Source organism: Jaculus jaculus, chromosome 13 (genome assembly GCF_020740685.1).
Source record: "Jaculus jaculus isolate mJacJac1 chromosome 13, mJacJac1.mat.Y.cur, whole genome shotgun sequence".
Classification (NCBI taxonomy): domain Eukaryota; kingdom Metazoa; phylum Chordata; class Mammalia; order Rodentia; family Dipodidae; genus Jaculus; species Jaculus jaculus.
Window position 1 is genome coordinate 49,633,794 of NC_059114.1, and position 18,168 is coordinate 49,651,961.

An 18,168-nucleotide genomic window follows, 5' to 3' on the forward strand; every position below is an offset into this window, starting at 1 on the left:
GAGTGGGCCTCCAGTCCAATTAGTGAAATTCATTCTTAATCTTAACAATCTGTGGTGCATATTATGCTTCCTCTGTGAGAGAGAGAGAGAGAGAGAGAGAGAGAGAGAGAGAGAGAGAGAGAGAGGGAGAGAGGGAGAAGAGAAAATGGGTGCACCAGGGCCTATAGCCACTGCAAACTCTAAACACATGTGCCACCTTGTGCATCTAGCTTACGCTGGTACTGGGGAATCAAACCCTGGGTTCTTAGGCTTTGCAGGCAAGTACCTTAACCACTGAGCAAACGCCCCAGCCGCCAGACAAGTCTATCTTAAGTGGTCAGTATATAGAAAGTATGTGAAGTGAACTCTGACTAAAGTGTGAGAGGGTGTCATGCAGTATCTGGGACAGAAGGCTGTGCTCACTGTGGCTGGAGCAGAGTGAGGCCCTGTAGTAACAAGGTGCAGTAGAAGAGGGGCAGAAGTAATTCGTGCGGGGCTTATTCCTGTGGTAAGGAACTGGGGTTTCATCCTGAAATTCCACAGTTATTTATCACCACAAAAATTAAGCTGAGGTTCTTTGACTTTTTCTACCTTGATAACCGCAACTTCTTACAAAGACATGGAAGATGGTGAGGTGGACTGTATGACAACAGTGGTGTTTTGCTCCTGGGAGTCCAGTGAGAGGCTCATCTCTGATTTCAGCACCTCTGTTTGTTTTCTTTCCTTGAGACAGGGTCTTGTTATGTGTAGTCTTGATTAGCCTAATACTGGCTATGCAGTCTAAGCTGGCCTCACGCTCACAGCAGTCCTCCTGCCTTAGCCTCTGGGAGTGCTGGGAATACAGACCTGTTCTGCTACCCTTATATCAAGTATCTTTGTTTCTTTGAAACATACTACTTTAAACAAAATAAAAGAGAAGGAAAAACACAAAATCATTTATCTCTCAATTCATCAAGTTGTATACATAACCACTTATAGCTTCATGTATATCAGTTATACATGAACACAGTGGTTTAAAAAAGAATGGAAAAAGAAAACAGGCCCACAGCCCAGAGATCACAAAAGAACTAGCAGGAATAGAAAATCACCTTAGAGGCCCGACATGTTGGTGCACGCCGTTAATCCCAGCACTGAGGAGGCAGGAGAAGGAGGATCACCATGAGTTCAAGGCCACCCTAAGACTACATGAATTCCAGGTCAGCCTCTGCTAGAGTGCCACTCTACCTTGCAACCCCCTCCCCCTCCCCCCCAAAAAAGACAAAAGGAAATCGCCTTTGGCAATATGCTTTCAGCAGTACGTATGTTGTTGTCAAACGAAGGTAACTGATCCCGACCTGCTTTAGGAAGTCACTGTAACTTCTAGGGTGAGAGAAAGGTTGGATGTGAAGAGTAGCATCTCCAAGACTGGCATTCACACACCACAGGTACAGTGTGGGGATTATAAAGTACTTTAGTCTTGTTTCGGATAGTCAGGGTGAAGAAACTTCCTCAGGCTGAGCAGCTAGCAGGCTTAGGTTTCCATCTGGCTCTGCCACTTGTTCCTTTAGGTGACCGACCCCCCCATTCTCACCCTGAATTTCATTTCCTTATCTGTAGGTAACGTCTATGCCCATGTACCATACTGGTGAGCATAAAGAGTTGAGGAACGTTATGGAGTCATTTAGCACTGTGTGTGGTGCATAATGATATCCAACAAATGACCCAAATAAACCAAGCTTGGGAGCTACAAAATGACACAGCTTTTATCTCAAAGGTAGTAACAGTTTATTCTGGAGCCAAATATAGGTGATCATTGTCCAGGGAGAGATTCAGACTTTACCAGCTGCCATGCTGCAATGTGGTAACACACTTGTAAAATCATAAAGAAAGTCATAATGTTAGGTATTTTCCAAATACATTAGTGGAACCATCACATAGGTAGGTGTCTTAGTTACCTTTTCATTGCTGGTGTACAAAATACCTGGCAAAAATCAGTTTGAGTCTGCGGTTACAGTTCTTCATGAAAGGGAAGACATAGAGGCAGGAGCATGAAGCATCTGGAAATGCTGTATGCTCAATCAAGAAGGAGAAGATGATGAATACTGTTGCTCAGCCAGCTCTTTCATTGTTATATAGTGACATTCTATCCAGTTAAGATAGGTCTTCCATCTTCAATTAATCTAATCAAGATAATCCCCTGCATGCATTCCCAGAGGCTATAAAGGCCTGGACATAAAAAATTTCAGGCCATTTTCCTTGTCTTTTACAGGAAAGATCTGATTGGGGCTGAAGAGATGGCTTAGCTGTTAGGCATTTGCCTGTGAAGCCTAAGGACCCCGGTTCAAGGCTCGATTCCCCAGGACCCATGTTAACCAGATGCACAACGTGGCTCATGCATCTGGAATTTGTTTGCAGTGGCTGGAGGCCCAGACAAGTCCAGTATCTATCTGCCTCTTTCTCTGTCTGTCTGTCACTCTCAAATAAACAAATAAAAATAAACAAAAAAAAATTTTAAAGAAAAGATCTGATTGAAAAATGGTATTATAGTTGAGGCTTCCATTCTGAAACCATCTCTCCATGTCCCTCAGTTTGTATTGAGGTCAGGTGGTAATACAGGTATTGCCTGGGAAAAAATTTTGCTAGTTGTTAAGGATACACTTGAGATTGATGTTGCAGTCAGCTTCGTGTTGTTGGCAGAAAACACCCAATCAAGAGCAGCGTGTGGAAGGAAAGGGTTTACTTTGGCTTACAGACTCAAGGAGAAGCTCCATGATGGCAGGGAAAATGATGGTTTGAGCAGAGGGTGAACATAACCTCCTGGCCAACATCAGGTGGACCACAGGCAAAGGGAAGCTGGTATAACACCCATAAGTCTGCCACAAAATACATCACTACCGGGAGACTCCAATTCCTAAATTGCCACCAGTTAGAGACCTAGCATTCAGGACACATAAGTTTATGGGGAACACCTGAATCAAAGCACCACAAGTGGTGTCCAGTGGGACGAAAGGAGCATTTCCATGATAGTCTGTCAGGAGAGGAGAAGAGAACTAATGAATTGATTTCCTCCCAAGGGGACACTCTGTGATAGAGAAGAGCAGGACAGATTTCATGCCTAGAGGAGGGTAAAAGGTTGAGGAGGTCATATATCAAAAAGAGTTATCTGGGGCAATCAACACTGAATCATGAATGATGGAATGGGGTGTGAGGCCTCCATTCCTCCCTAAGGAGTTATAGGCAGTGAATGTCCTGGGGTGTGGGAGGGGCTTTCGGCTATAGTGTAGCCATTGATGGGGACTGTGTGCTCTGCTAAATGATCCTCACCTGTCCCCATGCAGGAAACCCTAATTAACCTCTGAGTCACATCCACTTACAAGAGTAGAGACATCAAAGTAAAACAGGGAGTAAATGGGAAGAAGAGGCTAGGTGGAAAGGGAATGGTGGAGTGTCAACAGTAAGTAATAGGAGGGACTTAGGATCAAAATCCATTATATACATGTATAAAATTGTCAATTTTATAAAAAGATCAGGGGCTGGAGATATGGCTTGATGGTTAAGGTGCTTGCCTGCCAAGCCTAAGGACCCAGATTCGATATCCCAGAACCCACGTAAGCCAGATGCACATGGTGGCAACGTGTCTGGAGTTGATTTGCAGTAGCTAGAGGTACTTGCACACCCATTCATTCTCTCTCTCTCTTAAATAGATAAAAATTTTAAAAAAGAATCAGGTAGATAGCTTTTACAAAGGAAAAATCCATATGCCTAGTCTAAAAGATTTAGACAACTAAAATTTTAATTATTTAGCTTCTTATGGGCTAATGACAGAACTTAACCATCACAAGTTCACTTCTAGTCAACTTGACACCAAATCGTATATCATACTTATTTTTCAAATGAAGACAGTAATAAGATCATCATTTTGCCTAATATGATATAACTGTCATGTACAACCAGAAATGTACAATCTTTTCTTCCAAACACAAGGCAAGGTCCCTTGAGAAACCCTCAGTCTTTAATATTCAATAAGTTAAATATAAATTCAACAACAGTTAAGTAATGATGTAAATTCAATCAATATTAATTACCAATTGAGAAACAGAGGAAAAAAACAAAATCATCTTAATATTGGTTTCCATATGCACAAATACTTTTAGCAAAGTAGGACAGAAATGCTCATGGGAATTTCAATCCTCATTTCTGTAACTGGTCATGTGGCCTTAGCTGGTATTTGTAGCTACCTCTTTCTACTACCCATTCTGTATTTCTTTCACCTTCAGCAAGCACCTCAGCAGGTCTTGGTTCTTTACCTGGAGGGGTGACCCATACCTTCATTCATGAAGAATCTCGGCCATTTATAAACCTGCTTTGATTGGGTTATTGTAGTTTCCCATTGACCTTAATCACAGGACATGGTAATACCAAGAAGCACTCCATATGTATAAACAATACTTACTGTTACTAGTGGGTGTCCATCTAGGTGTTTCCAGGTCCTTGGCATCTTATTCAAAGAACTGTAAACATTGCACACAAAAGATAAAACAGCAAGAAACTATAAGAGAATTAAACCCAGGTACAAAAGGGGGAAGTATGTCAAGATGGCAGTGGGCTCTTTGGACTAGATTGTGAAAAGCAGCAGGTTAATGTTTGAAGCTTTTTTATGGGGTATAGAAGTGGGAAATTTGTCACTAAGGGGAATAGTTTGAGTGGTTCTCTATTTTGGTTGACAGACCTGAGCTATATAACCTATTTTCTATTGCATATGTTATTCCAATCTGATTTTAATCTTATGTATATCCAGCAATGTGTAGGCATAAGATGGTAAATAGGGATTATCTCTAAAAGGTCACTTAGAGGAAACAGTTGGCCTGTATATGCTCTGTAAATAATTCTGAACTTTTACTTATCATGTTTAAAAGTCCCTTATAATATAATGTCTCCTTTTAGAAGGGATGGCTCATCTAATTTTTATTAAATTTTCATAGATTGAGGACACTTTTAAAGAAAATAATGGGCCATTGTACTTGGTGGACCTGTGCCACATGAGTTTGGACACAACATTTTTCCAAAGAATTGTCCTTCTCCTCCCAAGACTGATAGCTGAAGTTTCTGTCAGTAGAGCTTTGGAACCTGCACCACATGAGATAAGGCACACAGTCTTTCCTATCCCCCTAAATCCTCTCCCTGGGTGGAAGGAAGGCCAGTGTTCACACCATTGGAGCTGGGGTCCAGCATGGATAGTTACAACTGAGGCAAAATTGCTTCATTTATCCTGTCCATGAAGCATCACCAAATATCTCCAAGACTGAATTCTGAGCAGCACAAAGCAGAGCAAATAAGGTGATAACAAAAACAAAGAAATAATAAACATCCCCCTAAACCCAAAACCAATCCAAACCAGACCCAAAAAAAACAAAACCTAAAACAAAACTCCACCAATCACAGTTGCAAATACTTAATACAGGTGTGCCTAAAAAGACCTGACCAATGTACTATATGTAGATGGGCAAGTCTCAGTGCAAAATGGGCAATGTGAAATATCATACCAATATATACCCCAAACATTGCCAATCTCGTAAAGGAGGACCCCCATGAGAGCAACTTCCAGATGAAGAACTCAGAAGAATGATTATAAATACATACAGAAATACTCTGAGAGGATAAGGATGAACACCTGAATGAAACACTGAATGAATTCAAAGAGGACATTTTAATAGCTAAATGAAATGAAGTCAAGCCTCGCTATGAAAATGAAATTTAGTAAAGAGGTAGAAATTCTAAAGCAAAACCAAACTTAAATGAATCTGGAAATGAAAACTACAGTAAGTCAAATACAAAGTTCCATAGAAAGCTTTATCAATATAATGGATTAAGTGAAAGAGAGAATATAATGTCCTGAAAGAATTTGATCAGCCATTCAAAATCAATGAGAAGTTCAAAAATCATATGAGGTCTAAAGAGATGGCTCAGCAGTTTCGGCCCTTGCCTGCAAAGCCTAATGACCCAGGTTTGATTCCCCAGTACCCACAAAGTGGTACATGCATCTGGAGTTCATTTGCAATGGCTAGAGAGCTTAGCATGCCCATTCTCTCTTTCTTTCTGACTGTAAATAAATAAAATATTTAAAAATACAGTAATAATATGAATGCAACAGGAAAGATTTGGGACACTATGCATAAATCAAATATTTGAATAATGGGTATATGAGGAGGTGAAGACCTTAAAAGAAATGGTATAAAACATATTTCCAATTAAATTACAGAAGAAAATTCCCCAAACCTAGGGAAAGAGATGCCCATCTAGGTACAAGAGGCATGCAGAACACCAAATAGACAGGACCAAAAAAAGAAACTTTACAGGCTGGAGAAATGGCTTAGCGGTTAAGCGCTTGCCTGTGAAGCCTAAGGACCCTGGTTCGAGGCTCAGTTCCCCAGGTCCCACGTTAGCCAGATGCACAAGGGGGCGCACGCGTCTGGAGTTCGTTTGCAGTGGCTGGAAGCCCTGGCATGCCCATTCTCTCTCTCTCCCTCTATCTGTCTTCTCTGTGTGTCTGTTGCTCTCAAATAAATAAAATAAATAAAATTTAAAAAAAAAAAAAAGAAACTTTACATGTTGAAGTATGATCAAAACATTAAATACACAGAATAAAGAATATTGAAAGCCACAAGAGAGAAACAAAGGAGAAAGAAAAATTTTCCATGGTAAAATCAGACTAAAGGAATTTGTGACCACTAAATCAGCTCTGTAGAGGGTACTGGATGGAATACATTGCATCAAAGAACAGGATAGATACATTCAAGATGACGCAGGAGGGAAAAGTAATAATCAATGCTGGAGTAGTTGTTAACAAATGAAAACTAAGAAAATACCAAACATGGCAAAATGGTCAAAATGACAAGGGTTAATTTACACTTTTGCTTTTTAATTTACTCAGCTCCTCAGTGACACAACTTCACAAGACTAGATTAGAAAACAAGATCCATATTTTTGATGTCTTCAAGAAATTCATCTCACAATCAAAGACAGACACTACTTTAGGGTGAAAGGATGGAAAAATATTCCAAGAGAATGGAACCAGTAAAGAAGCAGGTGTCAGTCTTCTAATATCTGACAAAATAGAAATCAGACCAAAATTAATAAGAAGTAATAAAGAAGGTCACCTCATACTGATTAAGGAAACAATCCACCAAGAAGACATTAAAGTTCTACACATACACACACCAAACAGAAGAGCACTCAATTTTGTAAAACAAATTGTACAAGATATGAAGCTGGAGATAAATGCCAATAATAATGGGCGATTTCAATATCCCACTTTAACCAATGAGAAGTTCATCAGGACAAAATATAAGGGTACAAACATTGGAGTTAAATGGCACCATAAATCAAATTGGCCTACCATAAGAGGATTGCCATGAGTTTGAGGCCAGCCTGAGACTAATAGTGAATTCAAGGTCAGTCTGGGCTAGAGCAAGACCCTACCTCAAAAAAGAAAACAAGCAAACAAAAAATCTGACCTAACAGACATTCTAACCAGACACTGCAAAATAAATATTCTTCCTGGAAGACATTAGGATACAAAGAAAATTTCAGCAAATTTAGAAACTGAAATAACTTTTTATATTTTGCCTGACCACACTGCAATAAAGCTAGAAATTAACAAGAGAAACCATAGAAATTACACAAAATCTTGAGGATTAAACAATGTACTATTTAGTAATGAATGGTCATTGAAGAAATCAAGAAGGAAATAAAAAAGTGTTACTAGAATTGAATTAAAATGAAAACATATCAAAACCTATGGGACACAATAAAGGCAGTTCTAAGAGGGATATTTTCGGCACTAAGTGCCTACATTACAAAAACAGGGAGATCTCAGGTAAATAACAATGGTGTACTTGAAGGCCTTGGAAAAACAAGAGAAACAAAACCCCTAAGTTTCAGAGGAAAATAGATAATTAAGGTCAGGGCAAAGATCAATGATCTAGAAATGAAAAAAAATAAAAGACTAGAGGAGGGGCTGAAGAGATGGCTTAGTGGTTAAGGTGCCTGCCTGCAATGCCTAAAGATCCAGGTTCAATTCCCCAGAACCCACGTAAGCTAGATGCACAAGGTGATGCATGTGTCTGGAGTTTGTTCGCAGTGGATAAAGACCCTAGCTCACCCCATTCTTTCTCTCTCATTCTCGCTAATAAATAACTAAATAAAAATTAAAAAAAAATGATTGGAGGTAACAAAGAGTTGGTTCTTTGAAAAGTTAAATAAGATTGATAAACCCTTAGCCAAATTAATAAAAGATATAGAGATGGAAGGAAAGAGAGAGAGAGAGAGAGAGAGAGAGAGAGAGAGAGAGAGAGGGAGAGAGGGAGAGAGAGAGAATGAGAGAGAGTGAGAAGGCCCAACTCAATAAGATAAATGAAAAAGGATGCATTATAAATGATAGCAATGAAATGGAAAGAATCCTAATGAAATACTTCAAAAATCTGTATTCCAGCAAATTTGAAAATATAATAGATATGAATGAGTTTATCAATGCATATAACCTACCAAAGTTAATGAGATAATTTAAACTCATCTATAACAAGCAAAGAGATTGAAATGGTAATAAAATTAACTCTTAAGCAAAAAAAAGTCCAAATCCACATAGGGTCAACGTAGAATTTTATCAGAGCTTTAAAAGAGAAACAAACTATTGCTTCTTAAATGATTCCATAAGACAAAAAGAGGCAATGTTCCCAATAGCAAAAAAAGATAGAGATACAATAACAACAATAAGGAAGAAAACTATGGACCAATATCCCTGATGAACATAGTCAGAAACATTCTCAATGCCTAACAAAAAGATCATCTACTTTGATCCTGTGATGGTCAACTTGTCAACTTGATCTGTTTAGTAATCCACAGACATCCCTTTTAGGTGGGTCTCTAAGGTTGCTTCCAGAAAAGATTAACTGAAGGAGGATGTCCTTCTCCAGGATCAGCCCTTTTTCTAGAATGGGCAGCCCCCCTCAGAGGAGGACTTTATATAAGGAAGCTCTGGGTGAAAAGAATCTCCTTCCTTTCACTTGGCTGTCTGAGCTGCTTGCTGCTTTCCACCTTGGGCTAGAAGCCTACAGGCCTTTAGTGCTGGATCGGGACTGCTGGGGCATCTTCCCATGTGGACTGAGCAGCTACCAAGTTCCTTGATTCTTGGGCCTGCAACTGCCATTGGCATGCCTTAAGCTAATCCAATAAATTCCCTTTTAATATAATTAATTCTATCAGTTCTGTTCCTCTAGAGAACCCTGGCTAATATAAATCAAGTAGGTTTTATTCCAGAGATGCCAGGATGGCTCAACATATATAAATAAATAAATAAATAAATAAATGTAATACATCAGATAAATAAGCTCAAGGACAAAAATTACATGATCAACTCAATAAAGCAGAAAAGGCTTTTGACAAAATGCAGCAACCTTTCATGATAAAAAATAATGGAGAGGGGACTTCCGGGTAAGATAGCAGCATAGTAGCCACACCAAGTCAGCCTAGGGAAGGAAAAAGTAGAAAAACAGCAAAATACACTCTTCCTCCAGAAAGTAAAAGTGCAAAAGTTGTTATCAACTACAGCACAAAAGCAGGAGAGACTCAGATCTTCTAGAAAGGTGGAAACTGGCCAGAATCCCGCTGAGGCACTGGCAGCCCCAGTCTGTATGCCAGCCTGCACAGCTGGCATACAGCTTCAGGAGCAGAAACCAGGTGGAGGGATTTTCCACTCACATCAGCTTCACAAAGTCAAGAAACTTGAAGGAGAAGACAGGAAGGTCCAGTTGAGCAACTGCTGAAGGAGAACATAAATGGGACCAGCCGAGTAGCTCCTTGTAAATCCAGGCATCCTGCAGTTTCCCATCCTCCAACCACCAATGCTGCAGTGAACCACCACAGAACTCATTCAGGCCCTGGCCACAGGGCATCCAGCACAGCTAATAGGTATACCAAATCTATAGTGCAACAAACAGAAAGAGTTTGAGATTGGCCCTCAGCATTGCTTGGAAGCCATCCCAAAAGGTAACAGGGCCTGCTTACACAAAGGCAGGTACATTGGCTTACACTGGAAGTGTTAATGTCTCTCTCCATATCAAGCCAGGTTATGTGTTACATATTCTTGCTTGGTTTTACCATTCTCAAATAAACTGTATTTTGGTGTTGATTATTGTTGCCTTAGATGCTTTCTGTTTTATAGAGCCTTTGTCTTTTTCTTCTGTCATTATTGAGGGCAGGGTCTGACTTGTCCCCAGGCTGACCTCCACCCAATTTCAGACCAGAAATCTCAACCTCCCAGTGGACAGGATTAAGGGTGTGGGGCAACACACACACTTAGGGACTTTGGCTTTATTAGATTATCGTTTGTCTTAATCACCACTCTTGCATAAATACTCTGTGCTGGTTTTCATTGAAAGTGCATATTTCTCAGTTGAATTATAGGATTTGCCAGTAAATTGCTTCACCCAGTTTATTAGAATATTTGAATTGCAGGCAAACCCAACCCCTAGGGTCACTTCTGCTGTTTCTCTTGGAGTATAAGAGCTACACTTGACACCTTAAACCCCTACTGTGAAGATATATAAATTCAGATTTAAACAGCATATAATTAGAAAACCCCAAGCATCAAATTAACTCAAGATGCAAAAATCCCTACATTATAATACAAGGAACACAAATAATCAAGACAATATAATCCCACAAAAAATTATAAATCCATCAGAAATGACATCAAATGAGAAAGTATTAGATGAAATGCCTGACAAAGATTTTTTTTAAAAAAGATTATATCTATGCTCAAAGAAACCAAAGAAGAAATCAAAGGAATCAAAGAAGGAAACAAACTCCTGAAGGAATCCCAAGAGAACATAGGAAATCAACTTAATGAAATACGGAGGTCAATAGAAGACGTGAGTAAGGAAATAAAAATAATGAAAAACTACCAGTCAGAAACACTAGAAATAAAAATCAGAGTAAGTCAAATAGAAAACTGTAGAAAGTCTCACCAGTAGAATGGATCAAGGAGGGGACAGAATATCTAAACTAGAAGACCAGGTGCCAGATCTAGTATAGTCCAACAAAGAGAAGGACAAATTAATAGGAAAGAATGAATGGGAATTTCAAGAAATTAAGAACACTATGAAAGATCAAAAATAAGAATTCAGGGCATAGTAGAAGGCTAAGAATTTCACTCCAAAGGCATAGTAGGTATTTTCAACAAAATCATAGCAGAAAACTTACCCCAAGTAGGGAAAGTGATGCCAGTACAGATACAGGAAGCCCATAGAATGCCAAACAGAGAAAATCAGGAAAGAACCTCAACAATACAAAGGAAAGCCCATCAGGATAACAGCAGATTATTCAATACAAATTTTGAAAGAAAGAAGGGCTTGGCATAATGTATTCCAAGTTCTGAAAGATAACAACTGTCAACCAAGATTACTTTATCCATGAAAGCTATCCATCCAAATTAACAGAGAAATAAGGACATTCTACAATAAAAACATGATAAAGTAATATATGAATACTAAGCTAACTCTACAGAAAATATTTGAAAGGATCCTGAATGATGAAGAAAAAGAAAAGCACACACATAAGGAAAAAAAAAACAAAAACAAATCATACTCAAATAGCAATTAATACAAGAGACTTAAAGGGAAAGCCAGAAGAACTACAAAACAAGAAGCATGGTAAGAATAAATACACACCTTTCAATAATAACTCTTCATATTAATGGCCTCAATGCCCCAACCAAGAGACACACACAGGTTTGCAGCCTAGGTTAAAAAGTAAGATCCTTCTGTTTGTTGCCTCCAAGACATCTTTTCATAAAAGATGGATACTATCTTAGGGTGAAAGGATGGAAAACAGTATTTCAAGCAAATGAGCCTAGAAAATAAGCATGCGTTGCTATCCTAATATCTGACAAGGCAGATTTCAAATAAACATTACTTACGAAAGATAAAGAAGGTCACCTTATATTGATTAAATGAACACTCCAACAGGAGGACATTACAATTCTAAACATATATGCAGCAGCACGGGGCTTCCAATTTCATCAGACACTGTTAGTAAGGTCACAGATAACAGCAAACACAGTTGTAGGGGATGACTTCGATACCCCACTCCCATCGATTGACAAATCATCCTGGCAAAAACTAAACAGAGAAGCATCTGGACTAAATAAGATCATAGAACAAATGGACCTAACAGTTATCTACAGAGCATTTCATCCAAATGCTGCAGAATACATATTTTTTTTTTCAGCAGCACATGGAACATTCTCTAAAATAGACCATATATTAGGACACAAAGCAAATCTTAACAAATACAGGAAAATTGAAATAATTCTTTGTACTTTATCTGATCACAATAGGATTAAACTACAAATCAACAGCAAGAAAAACTATAGAGCATAGACAAACTCATGGAAACTAAAGAATACACTGCTAAATGATGAATGGGTCAATGAAGAAGTCAAGAAGGAAATAAAAAATGCAGAGTCAAATGATTATGAGAACACAACATACCAAAACCTTTGGGACACAGTAGAGGCAGTGCTAAGTGGGAAATCTGTAGCTTTAAGTGCCTATGTTAAGAAATTAGAAAGGTTGCAAGTAGGCAACTTAATGCTTCACCTTAAGGCCTTGGAAAAGAAGAACAAGGCAAACCAAAAATCAGTAGATGGGAAGAAGTAATAACAACTAGGTCAGAAATTAATGAAATAGAAACAGAAAAAAACAACATAAAGAATAAATGAAACAAAGAGTTGGTTCTTTGAAAGGATAAACAAGATTGATAATTCCTCATCAAATCTCACCAAAATAAAGATAGAAGAAACACAAGTCAATAACATTAGAGATGAAAATGGCACCATTACAACAGATACCAAAAAAAATTCAGAAAATCATAAGGACATACTTTAAGAATATATACTCCACTAAGTTTGAAAATCTGAAATAAATGGATGATTTCTTTGATTTACATGACATACCAAAATTAAATCAAGATGAGATTAACCACTTAAGTAGACCTATAACACTAAGTACAGAGATCCAAGCAGTTATAATAAAAAAAGTCTCCCAATTAGAAAAAGTCCAGGTCCAGGTGAATCTTATTAGACTTTCACAGAAGAACTAACACCAGTGCGTCTCAAACTTCTCCATAAAATAGGAAAAGAAGGAATTCTACCAAACTCCTTCTACTAAGCCAGCATCACCCAGATACCAGAAGCAGACCAAGACAGAGAAAAAAAAAAAAAAAGAAAGAAAAAAGAAAAAAATTAGACAAATCTCTCTCATGAACATAGATGCAAAAATTCTCAAGAAAATATTGGTAAACAGAACACAATTATTCACCCCAACCAAGTAGGCTTTATCCTTTATCCCAGAGGTGCAGGGATGGATTAACATACACACAAATAGATAAATGTAATACACTATTTAAGTGGACTGAAGGACAAAAATCACATGATCATCTCAATAGATGTAGAAAAGGCATTTGACAAAATCCAACATCCCTTTATGATCAAAGCCCTACAGAAACTGGGAAAAGAAGGAACATCATAATAAAGGCTATTTATGACAAACCTACAGCCAACATAGTACTAAATGGGAAAAAAAAAAACTTGAATCTTTTCCACTAAATTTAGGAACAAGACAAGGGTGTTCCCTGTCCCCACTTTAATATAATACTGGAATTCTTAGCTACAGCAATAAAACAAGAGGCACACATAAAAAGGATACAAATTGGAAAGGAAAAGATCAAATTATCATTATTTGCAGATGATATGATTCTTTACATAAAGGACCCTAAAGACTCCTCCAGCAATCTGTTAGACTTATAAACACTTTTAGCAATGTAGCAGGATACAAAATAAACATGCAGAAATAAGTAGCCTTCTTTTATACTAACAATAAGCATGCTAAAGATGAAATTATGGAATCACTCCTATTCACAATTGCTTCAAAAAAAAAAAGTATCTTGGAATGAGCCTAACCAAGGATGTGAAGGATCTATTCAATGAAAATTAAAAAGAAAACTCAAGACAGAAATTGCAGAACACACTAGGACATGGAAAGACACCTAATGTTCTTGGATTGGAAGAATCAATATTGTGCAAATGTTAATCTCACCAAAATCAATCTACACATTCAATCCAATCCCCATCAAAATTCCAATGACAATCTTTATGGAAATATAAAAAAAATCCTAAAATTCATTTGGAAACACAAAAAACATCAAATATCCAAAACAATTTGGAGCAACAAAAATAAGGTGGGTGGTATCACCATGCCTGATTTTAACCTATTTTACAGAGCCATAGTAACAAAAATAGCATGGTACTGACACAAAAACAGACATGTAGATCAATGGAACAGAATAGAGAATCCAGACATAAGTCTGGGTAGTTACAGCCACATGTTCTTTGCCAAAAATTCCAAAAATACTCAATGGTGAAAAGACAACAAATAGTGCTGGGAAAAATGGATATCTATATGTAGAAGGATGAAAATATATGCTTATCTTTCTCCATGCACAAGAATTAAGTCCCAATGGATCAAAGACCTTAATATCACACCTCAAACTCTGAAAGTGCTAGAGGAAAAGTATGGGAAACCCTTCAACATGTTGGCATAGGCAACGACTTTTAGTTAGAGAAGCTTCTTTTTCCAGATGGCAGCCACCTCTGGGATGACTTGGAAGGCATCATAGTGCTAAGAAGAAGTGACAGAGGAGTGCTCAGCACTGAAACATCCCTATCACACCCTCCAAAGCTCAAGGTCCATTGCAGAAGAGGTGGTGGAAAGAATATAAGGGCCAGCGGAGGGGTAGGACTTTTTACAGTGCACTCTTCCAGATGCAAAATGGCCTGCATGTCCATGACCTCCCAGTGCCTGACACTACCTACACAAGACCCTCAGAATAGGAGGAAAAGATGATGACATCAAAATAATAGAGAGACTTATTGAAAGGGGGAAGGTGTATGATGGAGAGTGGAGTTGTGAAGGACAAATAACTGTTTTCCAAAGAAACTAGTAACAATGAGTGTTTGTCTTTTAAAACATGAGGAAATATTACCTTTCAAAGCAATAAGTAAAATTTACTTAGTAAACAAATGAAAGAATAAGCAAATAATTAGTAGTTTTGATTTGATAATAATCTAAAAGTATATCCAAACTAGTAATTAAAGAGACATTCCGGGCTGGAGAGATGGCTTAGCAGTTAAGCGCTTGCCTGTGAAGCCTAAGGACCCTGGTTCAAGGCTCGGTTCCCCAGGTCCCACGTTAGCTAGATGCACAAGGGGGCGCAAGCGTCTGGAGTTTGTTTGCAGTGGCTGGAAGCCCTGGCCTGCCCATTCTCTCTCTCTCCCTCTATCTGTCTTTCTCTCTATGTCTGTCGCTCTCAAATAAATAAATAAATAAATAAGAACAAAAAAGAGAGACATTCCATGTTTTAATCAGCCCAATTTTCATAGTAAATGCTATTATAACTAATATTATCCTTAGTAATAGAATATTTATGTTTGCTCATAGAAACACTGAAAAATAATTGGAGCCTAAGGTAAAAGGGGTAATGTCACAAAAGAGAAACATGAATTCTAAAATATGCCAAGCAGTCTTATGAAAAATATTTTATAACTTTGCTCATTTGTAGTAATACTATTTAACTCCTAATATTTTGTAGTTCAAGGTATTGATTTTTATTAAAATTCATGCAAGTCGATGTTTGGAGAGGCCTTACCTTTTCCTTTTATTTTCACCAATAATTGGCCTTAATTTTGTTGCAGATTTTTCATTATAAATTTGTTGTGCTAACTTGCATCACATATAAGTGATGTGATTCAGCACGACATGCTTCATCTCAATTTGTCTAAAAAAAAAAAAAAGCAACAATGTAGAATCTCTTCTGCACCACTAGTTTAGAGATCTTGAAGGAAACATTGACTTGTCAATGTCATTGGTACCGCAAAGGAATTGCTAAGTGAATGCTAATTCCAGATTTTTACAGGATTTAAATTAGCACCTTGAATGACCACCAGATGGCAGTATAAGACAATAACAGAACCCATGCTAATATAAATATATATAAATATAAATATAAATAACTGTAAAGCGGCACATTCACACAATGGCATTTCAATTGGGATGAAATTAGCAACCAAACATCTGCATTTGAATAGAACCATCTCATATGCAGAGAATTTTAAAAAAATTTGTTTTTTGTATTTTTTTTCAGTAAAGGCATTAATTTTCATTTTCAAAATTTGGTTTTGTTACATAGAAAAAGACTATTTTAATATGTTGCTTTGAGTGACCCCAAAAGAACATCTTAGGTGTTCTAGCCCAGACAGGAATGGAACATCTCTGAGTGGTAGGTAACAGGTGTACCACAGCAATGTGTGTAAGCGCAAAGGAAAATAAAGCTTGTCTTCTAGTGAGGAACCAGTCTGCCAGGAAAAATAGATAGTAACCAAGGATGAATTATTAATAGACATTCTTTTATGGGCTAAGCAATTCACTATGTCTTAATTTTATTTGAGTCAGGTATGGTGTGATTTCCATGCTTAGTCACATATCTAAAATAAATAGTTGTTAGATGAAAATATATGGCTTAAATTTTTTATGACTAAATACATGTGGCATTTGTTTTATGTCCACATTTTCAAGGACATTTTTAGAAAAATCTGTTGCTCTCTCTGTCAGTAGCTTTGCTTCTTTTTCTTTTTAAAATTTTTTTTGTTCATTTTAATTTACTTATTTGAGAATGACAGAGACAGAAGGAGGTAGAGAGAGAGAGAATGAGAATAGGCATGCCAGGGCCTCCAGCCACTGTAAACGAACTCCAGACGTGTGCACCCCCTTGTGCATCGGGCTAACGTGGGTCCTGGAGAATTGAGCCTTGAACCGGGGTCCTTAGGCTTCACAGGCAAGCGCTTAACCGCTAAGCCATCTCTCCAGCCGTAGCTTTGCTTCTTGATGGTGCAAGATTCTTTCTTTGGGGAACAGACAACACCGGAGGATGTTATGTGAAGAAGACCCTCCTTGGGTTACAGAAAAGCTCAAATAGCACAAAATACAAAAACCTGAATTTCTAATGAGAAGCTTTAGTTGTATTAATGATAATGGTTGTTTCAGTCCCTGAAAGAGGATCCCCAGCTGCTACCCCATTAGAGTGTAAGTCTCTCAAATGGATAAATTATATCCCTGAGGACTAGGGAACTTGAAATTGAGAACACAGACTCTCTCCAGAAATCGTGGAGCATACAAGAAGGGCTGACAGATGGGAGAAGTTTGAGAATTCTGATCCTTCCAACTTCTAAAAAGGGAAATTGGTAATTTCAGTAAATTCTGGTCTATAATAGAAACTGCAGTCTTCACCTTTTTAGTACTAGCAAATAAATGGTCGGTGATCCCCTGCAGGCTGTTTCACTTATCCGGAAGACCCACCTCGGCAAATGTGCTGCACTCCAGTGTCTATTTCCATAGCTTGGAAGGAGCGGGAACTTGGAAAGTTGACTTTGAATAAGACATTTGTCCAAGTCTCTGGCTTACTTCTGGATGAAGTGAAATAGGGACTTTAATGTAATTGTAATTATGTATACGAATACTTGATCAAATAACCAATAGATTGACATCAAATGGAACTATGTTGTTAGAGATATCTGTGGCTTTTCAAAAATTTTTAAACCAGTGATTTGGCTAAGGATAGTATGAGTACTTACCAAATTTGGTTTGATGTGAATTTCAGGAGCTTGAATTAAATTTCAAATCAGTATCCTAAAGTCTTGGGTTGGTTTACGTAGGTAAGAATAGCAAGAATGATGTATTTCAAATGTTATCTATTTATTTATTGTCAGCATACAAAGAATTATTTTCTATTATGGCATTTTTTTTTTGAAGTTTTTTGAGGTAGGGTCTTGCTCTAGCCCAGGCTGACACTGAATTCACTATGTAGTCTCAGGTTGGCTTCGAACTCACAGTGGTCCTCCTACCTCTGCCTCCCAAGTGCTGGGATTAAAGGTGTGCACCATCAAGCTCAGTTCCACTATGGTACATTTTAACAATTCTTGTCTTTTCTTTCCCTCTGCCTTTGTTTCCTCCTACATAGTTTCTTTTCTGATTTCTTACACTTCCCTTTGTTCTCCCCTTCCCCCATTCTCATCAGCGCTAGCTCCCCTCTCATGGTCTC